The following is a 26,532-nucleotide window of genomic DNA, read 5'->3' on the forward strand; positions in this document are numbered from 1 at the left end:
CTGGTCAATAAACAATATGTTCTTCTTGTAGGTCTTCTTCCTGATAATAAGACTATACAGCATTTCAGGAATGTGTTTAGACAGGCAGATGTTCTAAGAGAAGGGTTAGGAAATGTACTCAAGTTAATTAAGGATTATACTTTTAGAAATATATAATATTATATATTTAATATATATATATAATAGTAATTTAATAGTAATTTAATATAGTTATTTTATATATATATATAATAGTAATTTAATAAAGTTATTAAGAGTTTTATAGGGTTAAGTAAGGATTTTAGATTTATTGCCATATAAAAGAAGTTTATAGAGCTACGAATACATGAAAAATGTATAAAAAGCAAAAATATTTTTGTTATCACCCCATCTTTCCCATCCTTCTCCAAGTAGGAAATTGAAAACACTCTCAAGAAAGCTCTGGATCTTTACAGCAATTCCAGGCTTACCTTCTTTTGGGAAGTGTCCCCCAGAGCTGTGCCCAGGCTGCTCTGGAGCTGGGAGCAGCCCTGCCCCACCCAGCCCCTCTCAGCAGCAGCCCCTGCCCTGCTCAGGGTGGCTCCTCCCACCCAGATCTTGTCCCCCAGTGCTGGGAGCAGCTGCCAGGGGTAGGGCAGGGACTCAAGCAGGATGTTGCTCATGCAGTAGCTCTTGGCCCAGTCAGGACAGGACCAGAGGTGAAGAACTGCTCTACTCTGCAGCCAGGAACCATGGCTTGTCCTGGAGCCTGTGGCAGAAGGTGCCTGGGGAGACTCAAGGCTGACCCACTGGGATTTTGGAGTCAAAGCTACAGAGGGTCCAAAGCCAACTACACTCCCACAGAGAAGGAAATCTTGGCTGCCTATGAAGGAGTCCAACCCATCTCAGAGGTGATTGGTACAGAAGCGCAACTCCTCCTGGCACCCCAACAACTGGTGCTGGGGTGGATGTGCAAAGGCAAGGTTCCCACCACCCACCATTCCACCAGTGCCGCATGGAGCAAGTGAATTGCTCTTATCACACAGCGCACCCATACTGGAAACCTGAATTACCCTTGGATTTTGGAGATAATTACAAACTGGTCCGAAGGTGAAAACTTTGGTCTCGCTGATGAAGAGGAACAAGAGCAAGTGATGAGGATCGAGAAAGCTCCACCATACAACCTTCTACCAGCAGAGGAAACACGCTACACTCTTTTCACTGACGGTTCCTGTTGCATCGTAGGGATGAACCGGAAGTGGAAAGCAGCCATATGGAGCCCCACATGCCAGGTTGCACAACCTACCAAAGGAGAAGGTGGATCAAGTCAACTTGCAGAACTCAAAGCTGTTCAACTGGCCCTGGACATTGCAGAAAGAGCAAAGTGGCCAAAGGTCTACCTCTACACTGACTCATGGATGGTAGCCAGTGCTCTGTGGGGATGGCTGGAGAGGTGGAAAGAGGCTAACTGGCAGCGTAGAGGAAAACCAATTTGGGCTGCTGCTGAATGGAAAGACATTGCTACCAGGGTAGGGAGGCTACCTGTGAAAGTCCGCCATGTAGATGCCCATGTCACCAAGAGTAGAGCCAATGAGGAGCACTGAAACAATGAGCAGGTAGACCAGGCTGCAAAGATAGGGGTGTCCAAGATAGACCTAGATTGGGAACACAAGGGAGAGTTATTCCTAGCTCGATGGGCCTATGATGCCTCAGGCCATCAGGGCAGGGATGTCACCTATAAGTGGGCACGAGACCGAGGGGTGGATTTAACCATGGACAGTATTTCTGAGGTCATCCATGACTGTGAGACGTGTGCTGCCATCAAGCAGGCCAAGCGAGTGAAGCCCCTGTAGTACGGTGGGCAGTGGTCCAAGTACAAGTATGGGGAGGCCTGGCAGATTGACTCCATCACACTCCCCCAGACACACCAGGGCAAGTGCTATGTGCTGACCATGGTAGAAGCCACCACTGGGTGGTTGGAAACCTACCCTGTGCCTCACTCCACTGCCAGGAACACCATCCTGGGCCTGGAAAAGCAAATTCTGTGGAGACATGGCACCCCTGAAAGAATTGAATCAGACAATGGGACTCATTTTAAGAATGGCCTTAGCAACACCTGGGCCAGGGAACATGGCATTGAATGGATTAATCATATCCCCTATCATGCACCAGCTGCCAGGAAAGTTGAACAGTGGTACAATGGACTACTTAAAACTACCCTTAAGCACTTGGTGGGGGAAAGACTTTTAGAAATTGGGAAATGAACTTAGCAAAAGCCACCTGGATGGTCAACACCAGAGGGTCCATCAATCGAGCTGGTCCTGCCCAGTCTGAACCCCTGCACACAGAGGATGGAGATAAAGTCCCTGTTATACACATGAAAGGTGTTTTAGGAAAGACTGTTTGGATTAATCCCACCTCAGGCAAAGACAAACACATCCGTGGAATTGGTTTTGCTCCAGGACTTGGTTACACTTGGTGGGTAATGCAGAAAGATGGAGAGAGCCATTGTGTACCACAGGGAAACCTAGACTTAAGTGAGAACTGTGTGTAAGGTTTCATTGCGATGCAGATGGAAATAGAATAAGGGGTGGATAATGTCCTGGATTGCAAAGCAATGTGTGTGTTCTATTCCCATCTGTTAAGAGGTGGGCCAGTTATGTTCTGTTAATTGGGCAGTTTTTCTTTATCTCTTCCACAAACCAATCCTCCCTCTGGAGAGACATCAGCTGTTAACGGGCCATTGAGTGTCACTGCATCACTGATAAAATTGCATCATCCCATTGTGAGATGCTCTGCCCAGAGGGAGGAGCCAAGCATTCCTAACTTGATATAATCTGAGATTTTGGGACACCAGAACAGCTTTTTCCACTGGATTCCCAGAGGAGCAGCTACCCCTTCCACTGGATTCCCAGAGGAAGACCAGGCCCATCTACACCACCACTGGATCTTCAGAGGAAGACTACACACTTCTACAGGATCACTGCTCCAACAGAACCACACCTGTCTGCAGGAAGACTGAAGGAGGACTGCAGCCAGAATTCAATAGGACTGCTACCAAAAGCCTGACTAACAGGGTGTCAGGTGGTATTCTGACTCTGTCAGGGCTGTTTGTATTACTGCATTGTTTATTTGTTTAGTTTTCTTCTCTAATGAAGAACTGTTATTCCTGCTCCCAAATATGTGCCTGAGAACCCCTTAATTTCAAAATTATACCAATTCGGAGGGAGGGGGATTACATTTTCCATTTCAGGGGCAGCTCCTGCCTTCCTTAGCAGACACCTGTCTTTTCAAAGCAAGACAAGGGGAAAGGTTCAAAGCCTCTGTTTTAATGCAAATAAAGTTTGAAGGACCAAATAAAATAGGAACTGGGGGTGTTCTATTAGTTCCAGAAGCAGGGTGAAATTTATTAGAACAGGATTTACAGGTGCAGTTTGACATGGGAATGCTCTCATAGAAAGGGAAAATGGTAGTTAAGCTTCTCCAATTAAGGGAAGAAAATGAGGAGAAAATTCATGAGATGGTGTGGGCAAAACTGAAAAACTGAGGTAAATTAAATATGAAACCTATAGTAATAAAAATAATTAATGAAAACCATCCAGTTAGGGTAGAACAATCTCCACTTTCCCTGGAATGTCCCCCCATAATACACCCACATTACCAGTAAAGAAGTCAGATGGGACTTACAGGCTTGTCCAAGATTTGAGAGAAGTGAACAAAAGAACTGTGAATTGATACCCAGTAATGCCTAACCCCTATATACAACTGAGTAATATTCCCCCAGCACACCAGTGGTTTAGTGTGATAGACCTAAAAGATGCTTTTTGGGTGTGCCCACTGGCAAAGTGGGATATATTTACCTTTGAATTGGAGGACCCCGCTTCCGGGAGGAAGCAACAGCTTTGGTGGACTAGGGTAGCCCAAGGGTTTTCCAAATCCCCAAACCTGTTTGGTCAAGCCCTAGGAGAAGTAACACAACTCTTCTTCATTAAACCTGAGATGAAGCTCATCCAATGTGTAAATTATTTGCTTTTCTCAGGATGGGAAGAAAAAGAAGTTTGGGAATCCACCATAGTTTTGTTAAATTTTCTGGGGAATCAAGGACTTAAAATATTAAAAGAGATTCTCCAATCTGTAGAGTGGGAAGTAAAATTCCTAGGACATGTGATTTGTCAAGGGAGCTGGTGGCTGAACCCTGAGAGAATTGCGGGGATAGGTTCACTCCCACAGCCAAAAACTCAGAGGGAAGTCAGAAGGTTTTTATGCCTGTTGGGATATTGTAGCCTATTGACTGAAGGATACACACAGGCCATCTGATTCTTGTATAAAAAGTTAGTTGAAGAAGAGATTAGGTGGGAAAAAGATTGTGGAGAGATTTATTAATAATTGGTTAGCTGAGAAAGGCCATACTGACATCATGCCGCTGGTTAAGCTGAAGGAAGAAAGTCAGCAGTCAGCAAGCTGAAAGGAAAGGTCAGCAGTGATCTTGCTGCAACATGAGGAGAGGGAGTAGAGATTAGTCCTGAATATATCCTGAGAATATGTGAAAAGTATCAAAAGTAGAACCATAGGAATGCAGAAGTAGGCGTAGGTGCTGATATGTAACTGACCAATCCTGAGCTCAACTTTTGCAATATGTATGAAGCTCATTATGAACTGTATTTAACCCGCCGTACTGATCAATAAAATTGGGCCTGTGATGATCAAATTGATGTCTGGGTCTCCTTCCATCGACAAAAGATGATGAACAAAAGTTTGAAGCTTTAAAGGAAAAATCAGTCAGTGCACTGGAACGGAGTCTTCCTGCCTTAGACAAACCCTTCTATTGTTTGTGGATACAGAAAAAGGGGTGGCACATGGAGTGTTAGCACAAGACTGGGGAGAATCCAGGAAACCAGTGGCCAATTTATCAAAATTATAGACCCTGTCAGCTGAGGGTGGCCAACCTGCATTCAGACTGTGGCAGTGACTGACCTACGCATAGCATAAAGCAAAAAATTATCTTTGGGAGAAAATTGAAGATATATATCCCAAACTCATTAAGGAGTATCCTAAGCCAAAAGGCTGAGAAATGACTCACTGATTCCCAAGTGGTAAAGTATGAAGCTATCTTAATAGATAATGGTTTAGAGTTAATCATGTGTAACCAACACAACCCTGCCCAGTTTTTGGATGGAGAACCAGATGAGGAACTAATACATAATTGCCTAGAGGTTATAAACTATCAAACTGAAGGAAGAGAGGACCTAACAGATCAACCACTCCAAGGTGGAAAACAATTGTACATCAGTGGATCTTCCCGGGTAATAAAGGGGCACAGGGTATCAGGGTATGCTATAGTGCATGAAGGGTTGGTGGCCATAGAAAAGAGAAAGTTACCTTCCAACTGGTCAGCCCAAGCGTGTGAGTTGTATGCCCTAAAGTGAGCTCTGGAAATATTAGCATGGAAATGGAGAACAATATATACAGACTCAAAATACACTTTTGGAATAGTGCATAACTTTGGAAAAATCTGGGAAGAGAGGGGGCTATTAAATTCAAAAGGAAAGGGACTGATTCACGAAAATTTTGTCTTAGAAGAGTTAGAAAGCTTACAATTGCCAGAGAAACTAGTGGTGGGATATGTTGAAGGACATAAAAAAGGGGCACAAGGGAACAATTTAGCCGATTTAGAAGCTAAAAATGCAACTGAATCAGAGACAGAAAAACTAATAATAGTATTAACATCCATGAAAGAAATGAAAAAAGTCCCCGTAGTGGGTGGGACAGAAGAGGAAGAACTCCTTAAAATGGGAGCCAAGAAAGATAATGAAGGGAAGTGGAAATTAGCAGATGGGAGGCAAATGTTGAATAAACCCCCTGCCAAGAAAATGCTGGAAGGCATACATGGAACAACACAGTGGGGTACACAAGTGCTAGGTGATCAATTTCTGGGGATGCATAGGAATTTTCAGAATAGCTAAGCAAGTAACTGAAGGGTGTGTGATATGTGAACAAGTGAATAAGAAAATAATGAGGAAAACACCCAGGGCAGGGTGAGAACTAGACTTAGGGCCCTTTCAAAACATCCAAGTAGACTTTACTGAGCTTCCCCAGGTACAATGGTGGAAGTTTTTACCAGTGATAGTAGATCACGTGACTCATTGTGTAGAGGTGGTACTCACTGTGAAAGCCAATGCCAGTGTTGTGAGTAAAACACTCGTAGAATCAATCATTCCCTGATGTGGGATGGCAAACAGGATTGATTCCAACCGGGGAACTCATTTCACATTGAAAATATTGCAGAAAGTTGTTCAGGCCTGGGAGTAAAATGGGAATTACACACTCCATGGCATCCACAGAGTTCTGGTTGTGTAGAGAGGATGAATCAAAGTCTTAAAAGAGCTCTAGTTAAGCTAATGATTGAAACCCAAATGTCATGGATAAAATGTCTGCCTTTGGCCTTATTAAGAATTAGAACCCAACCCCAGTCAGATCCGGGGGTGTCACCCCATGAAATGATGCTTTGGTTGCCCTTCCTGGCCTCACCCCAGAAGGCTGCCACCTATGAGGAAGGGGAAGCCAATGCCAAGAAATAAGTTATATCCATAGCACAAACATTAGACGGACTAAGACATAAAGGGGCAATTCCTCAGACTACCACCCTGGATTTCAGAATCCATAATATTAATCCTGGGGATTGGGTGATGATTAAGTCATGGAGAGATTAGCCTCTAACTCCTCAGTGGGAAGGTCCCTTTCACGTACTGCTCACCACCAAATCAGCCGTGTGAACTGCAGAGCGGGGATAGACTCATGCCAACAGAGTCAAAGGCCCAATAGAAGAACCCAAAGAATGGACTATAACATCCAGGTCAGGTGAAACAAGATTGACTCTCAAGCAGAGACTGAGAGACAACCAGAAAAACATGAAGATGCCCAAAAAGTAGAGTCAAGCTTTCAACAACCAGCTTGAGAACTGACTTCCAGTTTTAATGGGTGAGAATTACCAGCATCTGTTGAGGAGAAGTGCTGCTGGCCGATATTTACAAACGAACCGAGACGGGGCAAATCCAAACCAGTGTCGTGAGCTATTTATTTAGCACATTAGTCTCAGCACATTGTTAGACAATGGAGACAGGATGTTAACAGCTCTCTGATCCAAAGGAAATGCCAAGGGGGTGTGACATTACAGCATAGCATAAAACCATCTCAGCCTAGATTTCAGCCAATCACACATAGAGCAAAACATATTGACAAGAATTCTATCCAATCATATGAAACACACATAATGGTAGTTAACACAATGACTTATTCATAAGAGAAAAAGCACAGAGATCCATTCATACTAACCTTCTAAAGATATACATTAAATAACCTTGTTACAATCTATAATGCCAGTTCTACAGAGGTCTACTGCGCTATTTGTCACGTCTGCTCTACTGCTTAGAAAATTTTTCGCTGTATTAGCAATGTTCACAAAACTTCTCTCAAGGGCCTATCCTTTTTAACCATTTTCTCAAAACCCTCTAACTTTATGAATCCCAGCAGAGAAGCACTAAAAGGACAGTAAAAGGTAATGGGACAGCTTCTTTTAGAAAATAAGACAAAGGAAGGAGGGCAAGCCCAGGTTGGCCCCTTTGTTTGCTACCAAGAAGGCTCCATAGCCCTGCTGCGGGTAGCAACCCTGTAGGCATGGTAAGGTAAGGACAAAAGGCCATACCAGACCTCTATCATTGCTCAGTTGTCTTTTAATTCAGCAGGGACTGGAGGGCAGGACCGAGTTGGCCTCTGTTCTCACCCCTAAGATACACCAACTATGGATAGCAGCCACATAGGCACGGTAGATGGGACTCAAAGCCATACTGGACCTCTTGGATGCCCTTTTGTCCATTCCAAATAAGTGTGTCTAAGGAAATCCTGAGATTTTTTTCTCCCATTCCCACTGTCCTTGCCCACATCAACAGATGCTGGTATGACTCATTCAAGAGAGAGATAAATTTTTTTACTTAATTGTTCAAGCAAAATGACTTATAAAAAAGAAAAGGGAGGCTTGTTATAGATGAGCAATTCTATGGTTGGCTCTCACGATTAAGGGGGGAATATTAAATATATGTTAAGGATCATTTTGTAGATGTATAGTTATCCTTCCCCTCCCCCTTGCATTGTTATCACAGGATGGCCTCAATAGTCAGGGCATTTGGGAGGGTCAGCTTGTTACTATGGCAGCACCTGACCTCCAATCAAGGTGTAAGACAGTGATCTCCACCACTGGACAGTGAAGAAGGAGTCGATTGACAAGATTTTGGGAGGGGCCAGAGGTATAAAAGACAGAACACCCATTTTGCAGATGAGCACACAGTGACTGAATTCTTTGCTCTTGGTGCTGTATTCTTTTCTTTATTCAGTCTTCTGTTGTATTTTGATAAGGTCTTAATAAAGCATTTACATTTTTGAAAGTGAAAATAGCTTCTCACATGGGGCTGGGGAATGTGGGCCAAGGTTGTCCATACTGGTTGAGCTCCAAGGTACAACTTCACTGACCTTGCCAGACCTCCTTAGGAGAGACCCTGGATCAATATCAATCACAGAATGCTGCAATCACCTCTTCTCTAAAGAGAACAGTAATAAAATACACTCTTTAAAAAAGGAATACATATTTCTTAGAAGCTCATTGAAATATTTCTTCATAACTGCAAAAAGAAAACTTCCTGCTGAACTTAACTAGACCACAGGAAAATCAAGGCAGAGCCAGGGTTTGTCAGGACTTGCTTGATCCTAATGAGCCCTGTTGTGCATTTGGAGCTGAGCTCATGAACCCTGGGCCTGACGGGAAACTGCACAAATCTTTCCAGGAGTCAAAGTCAGTGGAAAACCCCAAAGTGTCTCAAGGCACCAATGGGTCTCACTGAGGTCGATCTCCAACACAGGCTCCTCATGGACTCCTGGGAGGAGAGAACTGGAGACCAGGATGGCAAAAAACTTCTGAGAGACTCAGTGTAGAAAGGAAATTCCAAAGTACCTTAAAAACCTTGAGTAACTCCAAGTATTAATGAGCACTACTGAGTGTCAGTACAAAGCTCTCAAGGGACTCGTTAAAGCAGATAATTGGGGCCATAATTGCAGAAACATCTCAGAGAGTCTGTATCAAAAAGGAAACACCAAGTAGCTTAAAATAACTGAAGTACTCTGAACCATTAATGAGCCCCAGTGAGTGTTGTTATTGACAAAGCCTCTCCAGGGACTAATTACAGCAGATAATTGGAGGCCAGGATTGCACAAACCTCTCAGACACTCCAAGGCAAAAGTCAAACCCAAAGTCCTTTGAAAAACCTGCAGTCCCTGAAGGGAGCATTAAGGAGCCCCCAGGGCCATTCCTGAGAAAGGCTCCCCAGGGACTCCTTCCAGCAGATCCTTGAGGCCACTGGCATGTGGGCTAGGGGGGGATGCTGAGGGCAGGACAAGGGGCTGACAGTGCCCAGCCTGGCTGGGGCTGTGCCAGGAGGCCCCAGTCCCTCATGACAAGGTGTCTCCTCCCAGCCCTTGGTGGCACAGACCCTGCTGTGCCCCAGGGCACCAAGACTTGGCTTCTCTTTGTCCCCACCTGTCATCACTGCCTCCAGTTCTCTGCTCTATCTGGGGCCTGGGGACACTTTCTCAGTTGTGTCCCTCAGTGGCACCCATTAAAAGTCCAAGAAACTTTGGAGTTGGATTCTGACTTGGAGTTCTGGAGAGGTTTCTTCAGCTCCCTCTCAGGGACTGATGTTCAGGGCCTCAGCACAAAGCCCAGAGGCTCATTAAAGTCCTTGTGCTGTGTCTGTGCTGCTGAGCTGGGCTGGGCTCCTGGCACAGAGGCAGCTCCTGGTAACCAAGAAGAGCTTCAAAAGCACATTTCTCTTAATGAGCAGCTTTTCTCCGAGCCCAGCAGGGCTGGGGCACTGCCTGCAGCCACCCCAAGCACAGAACAGAGGCACAGAGAGCTTCAATCAGTCAGGGCTGGGAAGGTGCTGAGAAGTGCCTGGGGCAGAATCACTGCCAGCCCTTGACACAGGAACCTCTGGCTGCAGGACAATGCAGCTGCAGCTCCTGGAGCCATCTCCTAAAGTTGGAACACCCCAATGCCTACAGACCCTGTGAGTACATTCTCTGTCTCTTGTGCAGAGCAGCCAGGGGTGCCCAGGGCTGTCCTGCAGAGCAGGGTCCTGCAGCCCAGGGCGCTGTGCTGGGGCAGGGACTTTGCTGCCTGCCAGGGAACGCTCTCAGCCAGCCCTGGCAGCTGCTGCCAGCACTGGGGAACAAGATCTGGGTGGGAGGAGACAGCTGGTAAGACTTGGAAGTGTTCTCCTTGTGTGGTAAGGATGCTGCATTGTTCAGGATTGCTCCCAGCATGGCATTAAACTGCAGAATATTTCCAAGTAGATTATACAGGGAGCACAGAGAGTCAGGGCCTGCATAAATGGGAAAATCCTGCTTTTTTGATCTACTGCTCTGGGTTGCCTGGATAGGAAATTGCACATAGATATTTATCTCTCTTTTCAGGTTGAGAAAAAAAACTTTTATTTTTCTCCAATCTTATGTATCCAGGCAGTTAGAGAAATTAGCATAGGGCAACTTAAAGGCAGCATCAGTGTCACTTTTCCAGCCTCCTCAGGGTTGCTGTGTTGCTATCAGAGCCTGCAGAGCCAGAGCTGCCCCTGGGCAGTGCCTGAGCTGGGAGGGGTCTGCAGGGCAGAGCTGAGCCCCCAGGGCTGGGCTGGGCTCTGGCAGCACTGGCAAGGACCAGCCCTGGGCACAGGGAAGCAGCTGCTGGCAGGGACAGCTCCAGGCAGCAGAGCCCTGGGCAGGCAGTGGGGGGAAACTGCCCCCAGGCTGTGCTGGAATATTTGCTCCAAACTCAAGTATTCCGTGATTACTTTTCTTACAGATCCCCATGACAAGCTCAAATGTCCAACAGCAGCTCCATCAGGCACCTCCTGCTGCTGGCATTGGCAGACACGCGGCACCTGCAGCTCCTGCACTTCTGCCTCTTGCTGGGCATCTCCCTGGCTGCCCTCCTGGGCAACGGCCTCATCATCAGCGCCGTAGCCTGCGGCCACCACCTTCACACGCCCATGTTCTTCTTCCTGCTCAACCTGGCCCTCAGTGACCTGGGCTCCATCTGCATCACTGTTCCCAAAGCCGTGCACAATTCCCTCTGGGACACCAGCAACATCTCCTACACAGGATGGGCTGCTCAGCTTTTTCTTTCTGTTTTTTATTGTAGCAGAGCTTTCCCTCCGTACTGTCATGTGTTACAACTGCTACGTGTCCATCTGCAAACCCCTGCACTATGGGACCCTCCTGGGCAGCAGAGCTTGTGCCCACATGGCAGGAGCTGCCTGGGCCAGTGGCTTTCTCACTGCTCTCATGCACACGGCCAATACATTTTCCCTGCCCCTGTGCCACGGCAATGCCCCAGGCCAGTTCTTCTGCGAAATCGCCCAGATCCTGAAGCTCTCCTGCTCACACTCCAACCTCAAGGAAATTTGGCTCATTGCTGTCTGTTTATCATTTGGCTGTTTTGTGTTCATTGTTTTCTCCTATGTGCAGATCTTCAGGGCTGTGCTGAGGATCCCCTCTGAGCGGGGACGGCACAAAGCCTTTTCCACCTGCCTCCCTCACCTGGCTGTCGTCTCCCTGTTTGTCAGCACTGCCATATTTGCCCACCTGAAGCCTCCCTCCATGTCCTCCCCACCTCTGGACATGGCCCTGTCAGTTCTGTACTCAGTGGTGCCTCCAGCCCTGAACCCCCTCATCTACAGCCTGAGGAACAAGGAGCTCAGTGCTGCAGTGAGGAGACTGATGATTGGATGGTATCAGAAACATTAAACTGCCGGCCAATTTCTACAAATCACTTGTAATAAAAGTTATCTTTGATAATTCTTGTTGTTTTCATTTTGAAAATTTTTGTCTGTGTTTTAGTTTCTTAATCTTCTCCACAAAGATAGGCCAATGTTTGTGCCATTTCTCATTTTGATTCTCTCCACCTTCCCTTTGGCCACAGACTTTGTCAATGAGGGGCTGCATTCTTGGTGACTTTAAAGGAACTAAAGGATCTCCTAGCAGAGTTTTCTGCAGACATGCCCATTTGTTACCTTCTCTGGAGCTGCAGCAGCAATGTCTGTGTGCAGAGCTGGGGGCAGATCAGCGCTGGCCCAGCAGCTGTGCCCAGCAGCAGCAGCACTTGGTGTTGCCAGTGCTGCTGCTGTGGCCCTGCCCCACTGCCCTGGTGGCCCTGGTGTTGCTGTAGGGCCTGAGTGCTCTCGGGGCTGGGCACAGCCCTGGGGGTGGCAGTGCCGGGGCTGCAGCAGAGACAGGCCATGGGCACTGCTGGGGCAGCGCTGACGCCTCAGGCCAGGGCCTGGGGGCTCCAGGCTCCTTGCCCAGGCTCTCTCCAGAACACGGCCAGGCCAATGCTCAGCACAGAAAACCCCCATGAGCAGCCCCAGGCTGGCCGTGGGCAGGCTGGGGGCAAACAGCATGGCTGGGGCTCTGCAAGGGCCCTGGGGGAGACGGGAAGGAGCAGCAGAGCAGGGGCTGATCCATCCCCAGTGCGCTGCACAGCCCAGGGCAGCGTCCCAGAGCGTCCTCATGGAGCTGCCAACAACATCCCCCCTCTGCAGCCCTGGCCTCTCCCCCAGCTCACACAGGTGCCCCATCCTTGCAGGCACAGACACGGCAGCACTGGCTCAGCAGCCCCTGTTTGCATTGCACACAGCAGGGGCAGCACCCTCATGCTGTTGGTGTGGGGACATGAACCTGAGAGAGCACAAATACCATCAGCCCCTGGGGCCAGCAAGCGCTGGGGGACACCAGGGAAACCACTCAGCTTTGTTCTGGCCTTGCAGTCAGACAGAAAATTTGTTCCCACCAGCTGGGAGTTTCCTGTCCCACTGCAGATGCTGTTGCTCAGAGCCAGGGCTGCCTGGCAGCCACCCCCAAACTGCCCTCAGCATTTCCTTGACTTTACCTTTGCTTTCTTTAATCTTTTCTGCTACGAATTTCTTCCTGTTGCCCACCCATGAGGCCCAGAAATTGAGGATGCAGTACTCGACTCGAGGTGCTGCCTAACCAGTGCTCAGCACAGGGAAAGAATCACTGCCCTCCTCCTATTGGCCACACCATTCCTAATCCAGGCCAGGAGCCATTGGCCTTCTTGGCCACCCAGGCACACTGCTGCCTCATGTCCAGCCTGCTGTCCATCAGTCTCTGCAGGTCCCTTTCTGCCTGGCTGCTCTCTAGCCACTCTGTCCCCAGCCTGTATTGCTTCAGGGCTTGTTGTGGCCAAAATGCAGGACCCGGCACTTAGACTTGTTAAACTTCACCTTGCTGTATTTGGGCCCTAGATCCAGCCTGTACAGGGACCTGTGCAGAGCCCTCCTACCCTACCCTCCAGCAGATCAACACTCCCGACAACTTGGTGTCACCATGGTTCCATGAGGCCTCTCTGTGTCACAATGTCTTCTTGGTTCCATGGGACCCCTTGATGTTACAAAGTCCCTTGGATCCTTGGGCCTTGCAGTGTCACAATGACCCTTGGTCCCCCAAGGCCCTGCAGTGTCACAATGGATCCTTGGTTCCATGAGATCTGGTAGTACGGCAATGCTCTCCTTGGTTCCACAGTGTCACAATGGCCTCTTGGTTCCAAGGGGCACTGTTGTGGTCTGTGGTGGTGCAATCAACTTTCCCTCAGAGTGTTTTGTGGTAACAGGAGGGAGCCACAAGAGCACCAGCACACACACATAGACACACACACAGACACACAGACACACAGACACAGACACAAACACACAGACACAGACACACACAGACACACACACACAAACACCACAAACACACACACACACGGACACAGACACAGAGACACAGACAGACACACAGACACATAAACACAGACACAGACACACAGACACACACAGACAGACACACAGACACAGACACAGACACACAAACAGACACACAGACACAGACACACAGACAGACACACACACACAGAGACACACAGACACACACAGACACGCAGACACACACACAGACACAGACACACACAGAGACAGGTAGGAATGCTTCGATCCTCCCCCTGGGAAGAGCATCCCACAATGGGATAATGGAATTTTATCAGTCCTGCAGTGACACTCAATGGCCCATTAGCAGAAGATATCTCCCCTGGAGGGTGTTATCACGGGTGAGTCATGGAAGAGATAAAGAACACTGCCCCACCTGTTTATAGCAGTTAATGAAGATGGGGATTGAAAACATGCAATTGGTTACATCTTGCATGGCAACCTGAAACAGTGGGGTAATCCCTGCTCAGGGGGTGAACACCACCCTCCTTACCCAAACTGGCTCAGGTGTAAAACCCCCACCCTGGGAAGGCCACACACACAGGGGACAATGTCACACTTGGCCCTGCTCCAGGGGAGGTCTCTGTCCCTTGTCACTCATTTTTTTCTCTTTCTTTTCACCTCTCTACCTCACATTTACTGTTCAATAAAATCCACTTCGGATCTGGTCACGTTAGCACCTTAATTGGGCCAGAGGCATCTCTCTAGTAATTTTCTTAATCAAATTGCCATAATATTTATGCACAGTGGGTTCAGGGCACTGTTGTCTGACCCCAAGTGCCTTTCACAACAGCATGATTCCCTCCACTCAGGAGGTTGTGGTTATTTCTGGAAGAACTCTTGCAAACTTGGACACAGTCCCTCCTTCCTCCTGGGGAGCTTATGGAGCTTATAAAAGCTTTTTTTCTCTATGGGAGAAATGATGAGGAAAATGGCTTTTATGGGTGGCCAGTGTAAAGAAAATAATTTGTTGTCTTTCCTTATAAAGTTGTTAAAATCACTGGAGGAAATGGAGCAAATGTTACCAGTGAGACTGAAAGGTTCATTCACCCCATGATGAGGAACACAAGGCAGCTAAAAGTCCCAGAAGAAGCACAGCTCAAGTAGATAAATTTCTGAATAAGTCCTAAATTCTCAGGCTTGGGGGCTTTACCAAATGTGAGAATAATTTTTCCTTTTTTATCCCTGTCACCTTTGTGACTGCTACACAGAGCTTTCCCTTCCTTTTAATAATCTGTATTGGGCAGATTTCCACTTCCCTGTTATCAGAACTGGCCAGCAGCTGAGCTGGAGCAGTGCAGGAAGCAATGAATATTGGAATTGCCACATCACTGCTTGGATTGTCAGTTTATTCATGTTTGGGATTTGTTTGCACTTTCATCCCAAGTTACTTTTGGGAAGAGCAAATATTCTTCAAAGTGATTTTGCATAGTCAAGTTTGATTTCTGCCAAGTTTATTTTGTCCAGTGCCCAGAGGATTCTCAAGGGGTCTCTGTGCCTCTCGCACTTGGGGTTGCTTGGGAGGGGTTTGGGGGGGGGTTTCCTGTCCCTGTCACCCCAGGCCGTTCTCCAGGGGTTGTCCCTGTCCCTGTCACTCCAGGCCATTCCTCCGGGAGTCTCCATCATTCTCACCCCTGGGGAATGCCTGGGGGGTCTCCCTCCCTCTCACCCCTGTGCCAGGGGGTGCTCAGAGCAGTCTCTGTCCCTCTCAGCACAGGGGATGCTCAGATGTCTCTGTCCCCTCACCCTGGGGGATGCTCGGGGGGTCTCCATCCCTCTGGCCTCAGGCAATGCCTGTGCAGGGCTGGGCACCAGGGGCTCTGTGTCCCTCTCACTGCTGAGGGTGCTCGGGCCTGGGGGGGCTGTCTGACCTTCTCACACCTGGGGAGACCGGGGGGGTCTCTGTCCCTCTCAGCCCTGCTGTGACCCCCACCCAAACATCATCGGGCTCAGAAGGACAGAGACACCCCCAAATTCCCAGAAGGGCTGAACCTGGGATTTGGTTTGGGGCTGAAGATTTAGGAAGGGACGGGAATTGGAGCTGGGGGTTGGATTTTGGGTTGAGGTTTGGATTAGAGCTGGGATTGAGGGTTAAGGTGAGACATGGGATTGGCTTTAGGGCTTTAGGTTGGGATTGAGTCTGGGGCTAGACAAGTCTGGCACTGGGATGAGAATAAATACAGAACTGTGAGTGTATCTAAACATGGAGTGAGATTGAGACCAGGGTCAGGGTCAGGTTTGGGACTGAGATCACCCAGAGTGGGACAGGGGGGATGTCACTGCAGGATGTCCCTGGCATCGTCCCAGCCCTCCTCAGGCACCTCCAAACATGGGGGGCAGCTGAGTGCTCCATGATCCAGGTTCTCCCCTCGCTGCCCCTCAGTACCAGGCAAGCATTCCCTGAGGGCAGCCCCTGACTGTGACCCTTGGGGCTCTGGGATCAGCCCTCACATCCCTGTGGAGCAGCAGCAGACAGGACGAGAGATTTCCCCCCCTCTTTCCGGAAAGAAGCCCAGCTGCCCTTTTCTTCTGGTGCCTTGCCCTCTCCTTGGGCAAGGATGTCAAACTCACGAGAAGCAGGAAAATCCTCATTCCCTTTCCCCGTTTCCTGGGAGCCCTAGGAATGCCCCTCTGGGATCCATGGCACTTGCTCCCAGGGGCTGTAATTCAGTTCCCAGCCAGGAGAAGATGTTCCTGCCCTCAAAGGAAAAGCTCTCAAGAAGGACCCAAAAGCCAAGTGGAGCAAAATCCTACAGTGACATTTCACTGCCAGCCTTCAGAACCTCACCCATGGCTGTTGTAGCTCCTGGAGTGGGAATTACATCTGGGCAGGGTCTTTGGTGGCAGTTGCCCTGGCTCAAGAGAGGCACTGAGAGAGAAACAGAGCAAGCAAAGAGAGGCAGGAGAGAAAGGAGGGCACAAACACAATCATCTGAGAAGGTGGCAGTCTGAAAAAACAAACTGGAACTGGTGGAAAATGAATGGGAAAGAAAGAAAGAAAGAAAGAAAGAAAGAAAGAAAGGAAAGAAAGAAAGAAAGAAAAGAAAGAAAGAAGAAGAAAGAAGAAGAAAGAAAGAAAGAAAGAAAGAAAGAAAGAAAGAAAGAAAGAAGAAAGAAAGAAAAGAAAGAAAGAAGAAAGAAAGAAAGAAGAAAGAAAGAAGAAAGAAAGAAAGAAAGAAAGAAAGAAGAAAGAAAGAAAGAAAGAAAGAAAGAAAGAAAGAAAGAAAGAAAGAAAGAAAGAAAGAAAAGAAAGAAAGAAAGAAAGAAGAAAGAAAGAAAGAAAGAAAGAAAGAAAGAAGAAAGAAAGAAAGAAAGAAAAGAAAGAAAGAAAGAAAGAAAGGAAAGAAAGAAGAAAGAAAGAAAGAAAGAAGAAAGAAAGAAAGAAAGAAAGAAAGAAAGAAAGAAAGAAAGAAAGAGAAAGAAAGAAAGAAAGAAAGAAAGAAGAAAGAGAAAGAAAGAAAGAAAGAAAGAAAGAAAGAAAGAAAGAAAGAAAGAAAGAAAGAAAGAAAGAAAGAAAGAAAGAAAGAAAGAAAGAAAGAAAGAAAGAAAGAAAGAAAGAAAGAAAGAAAGAAAAGAAAGAAAGAAAGAAAGAAAGAAAGAAAGAAAGAAAGAAAGAAAGAAAGAAAGAAAGAAAGAAAGAAAAGAAAGAAAGAAAGAAAGAAGAAGAAAGAAAGAAAGAAAGAAAGAAAGAAAGAAAGAAAAGAAAGAAAGAAAGAAAGAAAGAAAGAAAGAAAGAAAGAAAGAAAGAAAGAAAGAAAGAAAGAAAGAAAGAAAGAAAGAAAGAAAGAAAGAAAGAAAGAAAGAAAGAAAGAAAGAAAGAAAGAAAGAAAGAAAGAAAGAAAGAAAGAAAGAAAGAAAGAATTTTGTAACTTTCTTTACTATCAAAATACAATTTCCTCCCTTTGTCACAAACCTCCCCCTGGTGACATTCAGCAGGGCTGTTAGAAATTTCTTTGTTCTGGGTGGATGTTCCAAGCTGCAGCCACAAGCAAACAGAGAATGGGGATTTTCCTGCTCCTGGGAAGTTTGACACCCTCAGCTGAGGAGAGGAGGAGGCATCAGAAGAAAAGGGAAGCTGGGCTTCATTCTCCCACAGGTAAGAGGGGGGGAAATCTCTCGTCCCATCTGCAGCTGCTCCCACAGGGATGTGAGGGCTGATCCCAGAGCCCCAAGGGTCACAGTCAGGGCTGCCCTCAGGGAATGCTTGCCTGGTATTGAGGGGCAGCGTGGGAGCACCTGGATCGTGGAGCACCCAAATGCCTGCCATGTTTGGAGTTGCTTGAGGAGGGCTGGGACGATGCCAGGGACATCCTGCAGTGACATCTCCCCTGTCCCACTCTGGGTGATCTCAGTCCCAAACCTGACCCTGACCCTGGTCTCAATCTCACTCCATGTTTAGACACACTCACAGTTCTGTATTTAATCTCATTCCAGTGCCAGACTTGTCTAGCCCCAGACCCAATCCCAACCCCAGCCCTAAAGCCAATCCCATGTCTTGCCTTAACCTCAATCCCAGCTCTAATCCAAATCTCAGCCCCAACTCCAACCCCAGCCCCAATTCCAGCCCCTTCCTAAACCCTCAGCCCCAAACCAAATCCCAGGTTCAGCCCTTCTGGGGGTTTGGGGGTGTCTCTGTCCCTCTGAGCCCGATGATGTTTGGGTGGGGTCACAGCAGGGCTGAGAGGGACAGAGACCCCCCCGGTCTCCCCAGGTGTGAGAAGGTCAGAGAGCCCCCCCAGGCCCGAGCACCCTCAGCGGTGAGAGGGACACAGAGCCCCTGGTGCCCAGCCCTGCACAGGCATTGCCTGAGGCCAGAGGGATGGAGACCCCCCGAGCATCCCCCAGGGTGAGGGGACAGAGACATCTGAGCATCCCCTGTGCTGAGAGGGACAGAGACTGCTCTGAGCACCCCCTGGCACAGGGGTGAGAGGGAGGGAGATCCCCCAGGCATTCCCAGGGGTGAGAATAATGGAGACCCCGTGGGGAATGGCCTGGAGTGACAGGGACAACCCCCCCAAACTCTTCACAAGCATCTCCCAGTGCGAGAGGCAGAGAGACCCTTGAGAATCCCCTGGGAACTGGGCAAAATAAATTTGGCAGCAATCAAGCTTTACTCTGCATAAATCACTTGATGAATATTTGATTTTCCCACAAGTCACATGATGACAATGCAAACAAATCCCAAACATGATTACACTGAAAATAGAAGCAATTCTGTGTCAATTACAAGTCAGATCAATTCTAGCACAGCTCCAACTCAGCTTCTTGCAGGTTCCAATTAAAGAAAAGTGCAAATTTGGCCCAATACAGATTATTAAAAAGAAGGAGAAGTTCTGTGTAGCTGTCACAAAGGTGACAGGGGCGAAGAGTATAATGACTCTCACATTTGGCAAAGCCTCCAAGGGCATGAACTCAGGAGTTATTTGGGAATTTAGCTACTTGAGCAGGGCTTCCTGTGGGACTTCCAGCAGCCCCTTGTGTTTCTCACCTTGGGGTGAATGAACCCTGTCAGTCTCGCTCGTATCACATGATCCCTTTTCTGCAGTGATTTTAGTAAACTTTTCAAGGAAAGACAACAAAATATTTTCTTTAGACTGGCCAGCCACAACAGCCATTTTCCTCATCATTTCTCCCATAAGTCTCTCTGAGGAAGCTGCGTCAAAGTTTCCAAGAGTTCCTCCAGAAAGAAGCACAACCTCCTCAAAGGAGGGAACCATGCTGTTGTCAAAGGTACTTGGGGTCAGACAACAGTGCCCTGAATTCACTGTGCCAAAATAATGTCGCAATTGGGTTAAGAAAATTCTTAGAAAGATGCCTCTGCCCCAATTAATGTGCTAATGAGACCAAATCCAAAGTGGATTTTATTGAACACTAAATGTGAGGTAGAGAGAGAGAGAGATGGAAAGAGAAAAGGGGGGGAGAGCAAGGGAGTGACAGGGACAGAGACCTCCCCTGGAGCAGGGCCAAGTGTGACATTGTCCCCTGTGTGTGTGGCCTTCCCGGGGTGGGGGTTTTACACCTGAGCCAGTTTGGGTAAGGGGGGTGGTGTTCACCCCCTGAGCAGGGATTACCCCACTGTTTCAGGTTGCAATGGAAGATGTAACCAAACGCATGTTTTCAATCACCATCTTCATCAACTGCTATAAACAGGTGGGGCATTGTTCTTTATCTCTTCCATGACTCACCCCTGATAACACCCCACAGGGGAGATATCTTCTGCTAATGGGCCATTGAGTGTCACTGCAGGACTGATAAAATTCCATTATCCCATTGTGGGATGCTCTTCCCAGGGGGAGGATCCAAGCATTCCTACCTGGATATAAGCTGAGCCTTGCTACACCAGCAGCACCTTGCCTACTGGATTCTCAGAGGACAAGAGCTCCAGAACCACCACTGGACCTTCAGAGGAAGACCAGACCCTTCTACAGGATCACTGCTTTGACAGAATCACATTCATCACTCCAACAGGACTGCAGCCACCATTTACTGGGACTGCTGCCACCACCCTGACTAACAGGGTGTCAGATTATATCCTGACTCTGTCAGTTTAAGGCAGTGTTTCTGTATCATTGCAATTCTGGTTTAGACTCTCCCCCAGGTTTGCCTTCAAACCAGGACAAAATTCAATGCGCTTATCCCTTGTTTTCCTCCCACAACAGATTTTCCCATCCCCAACCCTTCACCAGATGGAACACAAGGCTGTGAGGAAAATTGTTGCCCGATTGATAAATGACACAAAACTCGGATAAGTTTTGTGGGTGCTTTATTAAGGGCCCGGGGAGCTGGGGGACTCACCTCCCTAAAACCCGAGCCCCCAAATTCACGTATGGGTGCTTCCCTCTTATACATGCAATTCACAACAAAGTCTCCAAGAAACAGTTCCCTGTTCCCCTTGCCTAGTCACAGACCCCTTGTGATACATTCCTTGGTTCACAAACAAGATCATTAATCTTCTGCTTATCTTATTCTAAGAGCATTGTATGCTGCCTCCAGACAGGTTAGCATTCTTACTTTCCTGCACTAGTTTAAATATTTATTAAATCCCTAAGACTACCTGCTAGGTTACACACAAAACCCAACACACTTTCAACGGCTACAAAACTACTTTTTAACAAAACAGTTCACACACAACTCACTATAATTAAACATTTTGCTAAATTTCATTTCTTTTCCAACAAATGAGGATCCCCCAGGACACCCAAGCAGGTGAGGAGAAAGTCAGTTCCCTTTCCCCTTCTCTCCCACTCCATCTCCCAGCCCAGCATGGCCCCTGGCTGCAGGACAACCCCGGTGCCAACGCTGTCCTGTTCTTGTCCCGGGGATGCATTGAGGGGATCTCCTTCTCCTTCCCTGTGGCACGGAGGGAAATCACATCCTCTCCTTGTGCTTTCTCCCCCAGACAAGGAGCTGAGGAGGGAGGATAAATCCCTATGGCAGGACATGGTAGAAAAGGCCATTTTGAGCAGCTCCATGGTCTGGAATCCAACAGGGAGGAATAGCCTCTGAGGTAGAACAGGAGGAGGGGCTGCAAACCCAGTCCAGGGTGCTCTGAGGAGGAAAGACCCACCCTGTGCCAGGAAGGTGGACAGAGCTTAAGCCAAAGCTCAGAGACAGTGGAGGAAAATTCTCCATGGCAGAACCTCATTGAAGAGGTCGTTTTGAGTGACTCCACAGTGCAGAATTCCAATGGGGAGGAAAATCCCCAGAGATCCTGCAGGAGGATGGGCTTCAAAGCCAGCCCAGGGTGGTCTGAGGAGGAAAGACCCACCCTGAGCCAGCAAGGTAGACAGAGCTTCAGACAGAGTTTGGAGCTGGTGGTCCATGAGCAGCTTCATGATGGGGAGAAGCCCTACAAGTACTTGGAGTGTGGGAAGAACTTCAGGCAGAGCAGCACCCTGATCAGCCACCAGAGGATCCACACCAGGGATTGGGCCTATGAGTATGGGGAATGTGGGAAGAGCTTCAGCTAGAGATCCACCCTCATGACCCACCAATGCATCCACACTGGGGACAGGCCCTATGAGTGTCCCCAGTGTCAGAAGAGTTTTCACATCAGGTCCCATCTCCTCAGCCACCAGCATATTCACACAGAAGAGAGGCCCTTCCACTGCCCTGACTGTGGGAAGGGTATCTAGCAAAACCTCCACCTCATCAGGCACCAGCACATCCACACTGGGGAGAGGCCCTGTGAGTGTGGGGAATGTGAGATGAGCTTCAGCTGGAGCTTCAGCCTTAGTTGCCACCAGAGGATCCACACCAGGGAATGCCCTACAAGTTTGGGGAATGTGAGAAGAGCTTCAGTCGTAGGTCCCAGCTGGTCATCCACCAAATAATCCACACTGAGGAGAGGCCCTATGAGTGTCCCGAGTGTCACAAGAGGTTTCAGACCAGCTCCAATCTCCTCGGCCACCAGTGGATTCACACTGAGGAGAGGCCCTTCTGCTGCCCTGACTGTGGGAAGGGCTTCAAGGGCAACTCCATCCCCGTCACCCACCGGCGCATCCACACTGGGGAGAGGCCCTACGAGTGTCCCCAGTGTGGGAAGAGTTTCTTCGGCAGCTCTCACTTGACTAGACACTAACGGAGGCCCCGGTAAGGGAAGCCCTGCAAGTGCTCCAACTGCCGAAGAGCTTCGTGCACCGCTCTAGCTTCATCCCCCATGGGAGGATCCACATTGGTCAGAGCCCTGGTGACCCACATTTCCTGTGATCCATGTTGGGAGGACACCTGGCTGGTTATCCTTTTGGTTTGGCCCTAATTTTCTTCTGATTTTTCTTTATCACTTAAAAACACCTGAAATATGACAAAAAAGAAAGTAATTGATCAAGAATATCTAAAATCCTACTATTTAACAGGTGTTTGAGGTGGAATTTATGGTTTGGGAACATATTCTGGAAGATTTGTGTGTTCTTGCGGGATTTCAGGAAGTATTCTCCATATCCTTGCACTCCAGAATTCAAGATGAATTGGTCTGTCACCTCAAAATTATTCAATCCCACTGAAAACACCTCAATTTTACCCCAAAATGGCTCAATCCTTGTCAAATTGCCTTGTTCCCACCTCAGAAAAACTCAGTCCCATGCCATATCTATTTGATTCCACAATCTCCAGGGTGAGATAGTGTTGGAAGGAGATTGGGAGAAGTGAGATCAAAATTTGAGAGTGTGGGATCAGGATTGTGTAGGTCTGGGTGTGTGTGATCTATTTTGATAGTAATTAAAACTTTCAGAACTATTGATTTCTGTCCCATTCATTTTCCATCAGTTCCAGTTCTGTTTTTAGAGTGCCATCTTCTCAGCTGATTGTATTGGTGTCCTCCTTTCTCTCCTGCCTCACTTTGCCTGCTCTGTTTCTCTCTCAGTGTCTCCCTTGAGCCAGGGCAGCTCCCACCAAAGATCCTGCCCTGATTTAATTCCCAGTGCAGGAGCTACAGCAGCCATGGGTAAAGTTCTGAAGGCTGGCAGTGAAATGTCATTGTAGGATCTTGCTGCACTTGGCTTTTGGCTCCTTCTTAAGGTCTTTGCCTTTGAGGGCAGGAACATCTTTTCCTGGCTGGGAACTGGAATTCCAGCCCCTGGGAGTATGTGCCATGGATCCCAGAGGGACATTCCCAAGGCTCCCAGGGTGCTGCTCCTGCCGTGCCTCCCAAGGAGCTGTGCAGTGCCAGGGAACAAGGTCCAGCAGCTCTGTTGGTTCTGCAGTGCCACAACAGCCCCTGGTTCCTTGAGTGTCCATACTGCCAACAGAGGTTCCTTGGTTCCCATGATGCCCTGATGTGTGACCATGAATATTTAGTGCCATGAAGTTCTTCGGTGTCACAATGGCCTCCCTCGCTCCATGAGCTTCCACAGTGTCACAATGGCCTCCTTGGAGGGGCAGTGTCACCATGGACCATTGACTCCATGCAGCCCTGCTGGGTCACCAAGGACTCCTTGGTTCCATGAGGTTCCGGGAGTGTCTCCATGGATCCACAGTGTCACAATGGACCACTGAATCCACATGGCCCTGCTGTGTCACCATGGCCCATTGGTTCCATGGGACCCCAGGGTCACATTGACTCCTTGCTTCCATATCACCCTCTTAGTGTCAAAATGGTCCTGGGAACATCTGTTTGCATTCAAGAGAGAGATGTTAATGGTGAGGGTGGCACCAGCAGCCTCCATCTGCAACAGAGATCCAGGGAAAGGATAGGGACGGAGAATTCAGCTGCAAGACTCACAGAATTCTGCTCCCAGAGATCATTTCTGCTCACAAAGTCCCTTGGAGAAATGTGACACCATTCCAGGCAGCCTGGACTGAGCAGGTGGCTCCTGAGTGGGGTTTGTTGTTCAGGAAATCTGCTCAGACTTTTCCATTTTTTCTGGTTTGAAAGCAAAACCAGTGAGCGACTCCAAGTCAGACTTACAATTTATTAGGAAAAGAAAAAAAAAAACCCAAAATGCATTCAATAATACAAAAGAAAAAACATTGACAAAGTCAGAATACAACTTGACACCCTGTTGGTCAGGGTGTTGTTAGCAGTCCAGTTGGAATGGTGGCTGCAGTCCTCCTGGAATGCCAGATGTGGTTATGTTGGAGCAATGATCCTGTAGTAGGGTGTAGTTTTCCTCTGAAGATCCAATGGAAATGGCAGCTGTTCCCTGGGAAATCCAGTGGAAAGGCAGCTTGTGCTGTCCCAAACCCCAGATTATATTCAGCTGGGGATGCTTAACTCCTCCCCACTGGGCGAAGCATCTCCCAATGAGCTAAAATCATTCTATAAGGCATGGGGTGGGTGCAGAAATGGCTCCCAGAGGGAGTTATCTCTGAGTCATGTGGCAAGGCATTGATCAGCCCATTTACAGGAGATAAGGAAAAAACAATGCCCTTCCTGCTTTCAACAGCTCTTGAGGATTGGAATAGAATACATCTTTACATTGTAACCTAGGACATCTATCACTGATGGAAGGGTGGGATGGAATAACTTCATATTTGAGGTCATTTTGAGCTCTGCTGGCAGTTTCCCGAGGTCTGGTAGTGCTGTTGGCTTCAGGAACAATTTGGGCAATGGCTCTGGGACTGAGGGCTGGGTGAAAAATGAGAATGGTTGTTAGTCTTGTATTTACAGTCTTTTGCTATATGTCCAGTTTTCTCGCAGTTATAACAGTTTCCACTGCCTTTATTACATTTTGTATTGTGGAGAAGCACATTTGCTGCAACCAGCGCTTCCATTGCACCCTGGCCGGTGGCCTTGGCTAGGCTGGAGTCACAGTCTGAGACCGCTTGACAAATGCAAGCATCAACCATCTGAGCGATGGTCGGCTCATGGACAAGGCGGAGGGTGTCCAGAACCTTTCTGCAGTCAATACTGGCATTACAGAAAGCTAATTTGCTAATAAGATAATCCCAGACCTTTTCATCGTCTACCTGTTTTTCCAGCACTTTAATAAGGTGATCGACAAACTTGATATAGCTCTCATCCAGGCCCTGGCAAATGTCAGTGAAGTCAATGTGGGATGTAGAAGTGTCAGGTGGAGGAGGGTAGACCATGCAGCACCTTTGTGATCTTCCAGTATTGACCAGGGGAGGACTTCAACCTGATATTGCAGTCTAGTATAGTCTCCTTCCCTAGTAATGCAGTCCAATGTGAGGTGTTGTCACCGTTCTTCCTCAACATAAACCTTTTGGTAATTCATTAAATTTATTTATCCAAATTTGTTTCCACAAAATAAACTCAGCAGGTGACAATAAAATTTTTATACACTCTATTAATTTATGGTACCATCGTGTGGGCAGTAAATGGTGCATCCAGCAAATTCTTAAAAAAGGGAGAACTCCTCCAATAGCCCTTTGCAGCCTTAACTAAGTCCTTAATTTCCCTATGGAGGTAGAGAATCCAAGATTCAGATGGCACCTGTGCAGTATAAGCAGGGGCCAAAACCTAAATGGGAATCTATAGGGAATAGATTTAGGTTTTGGCCCCTGCTTATACTGCACAGGTGCCACCTGAATCTTGGTTACCACCTCCCAGTCCCCCTTCTTTGCAGCTTTTCTCTGCATCCTCTGCCAAGAATGCTTGGGCTCATCCTCACTCTCAGATAAGCTATCGCTCTCTTCCTCTGCTGAGGAAGCAGGTCTGCTGGGAGGGGCGTAGGGCATTCAGCCAACTGGCAACACCTTGTGTTGAAGGCCTTTGGTAGCCAAAATGGCTTCCTTCCAGTTGGCCCCATGTCCAGTTCCAGGGTCGGAACTCAACATCAAGGTGGGGCCTGTCACAGGGGAGGTACGTGGAGCAAAGGCAGGAAATGGGGATGAAGGCCGAAGGGAATCTAAAATGCTGGTCTCTCAAACAGGAGCATTGCCATCTTGTGATTTATAGGAAGGGGGATTAGGATCAGGAGATGAAGGAATGTCAGGGCAGCATGGCCACTACTGATAGTGGAACCCTGGAAAAAGTTAAAGATAGAATCTAAAATGTTAGGCTTTTTGCTTTCCCAGACCAACTGCACCTGCGTAAGCAGTATGATAAATTATATAATCGTTAGATGTGATGATTGTTTAGTAATTAAATGTAATTATTATATAACCATAAGAAGAATAGTGAGAAACTATGTTGGAAATTCAGAGAGGGGCTAAATTTATGTATACAATATAACAATATAAGTTTAATAATTAACATGAAAATTATGTAACGATAGAGTATAAAACATGATCATTTCGGATGTATGGTCGG

At 47.7% G+C, this 26,532-nt stretch overlaps 1 pseudogene; it reads left to right on the forward strand.

Moving 5' to 3' along the window:
* Window positions 1–26,532, forward strand: part of LOC132085208 (zinc finger protein 850-like) — a 418,453-nt pseudogene that overhangs the window by 138,631 nt on the left and 253,290 nt on the right.

The sequence above is a fragment of the Ammospiza nelsoni genome, chromosome 29 (assembly GCF_027579445.1).
Source record: "Ammospiza nelsoni isolate bAmmNel1 chromosome 29, bAmmNel1.pri, whole genome shotgun sequence".
NCBI lineage: Eukaryota > Metazoa > Chordata > Aves > Passeriformes > Passerellidae > Ammospiza > Ammospiza nelsoni.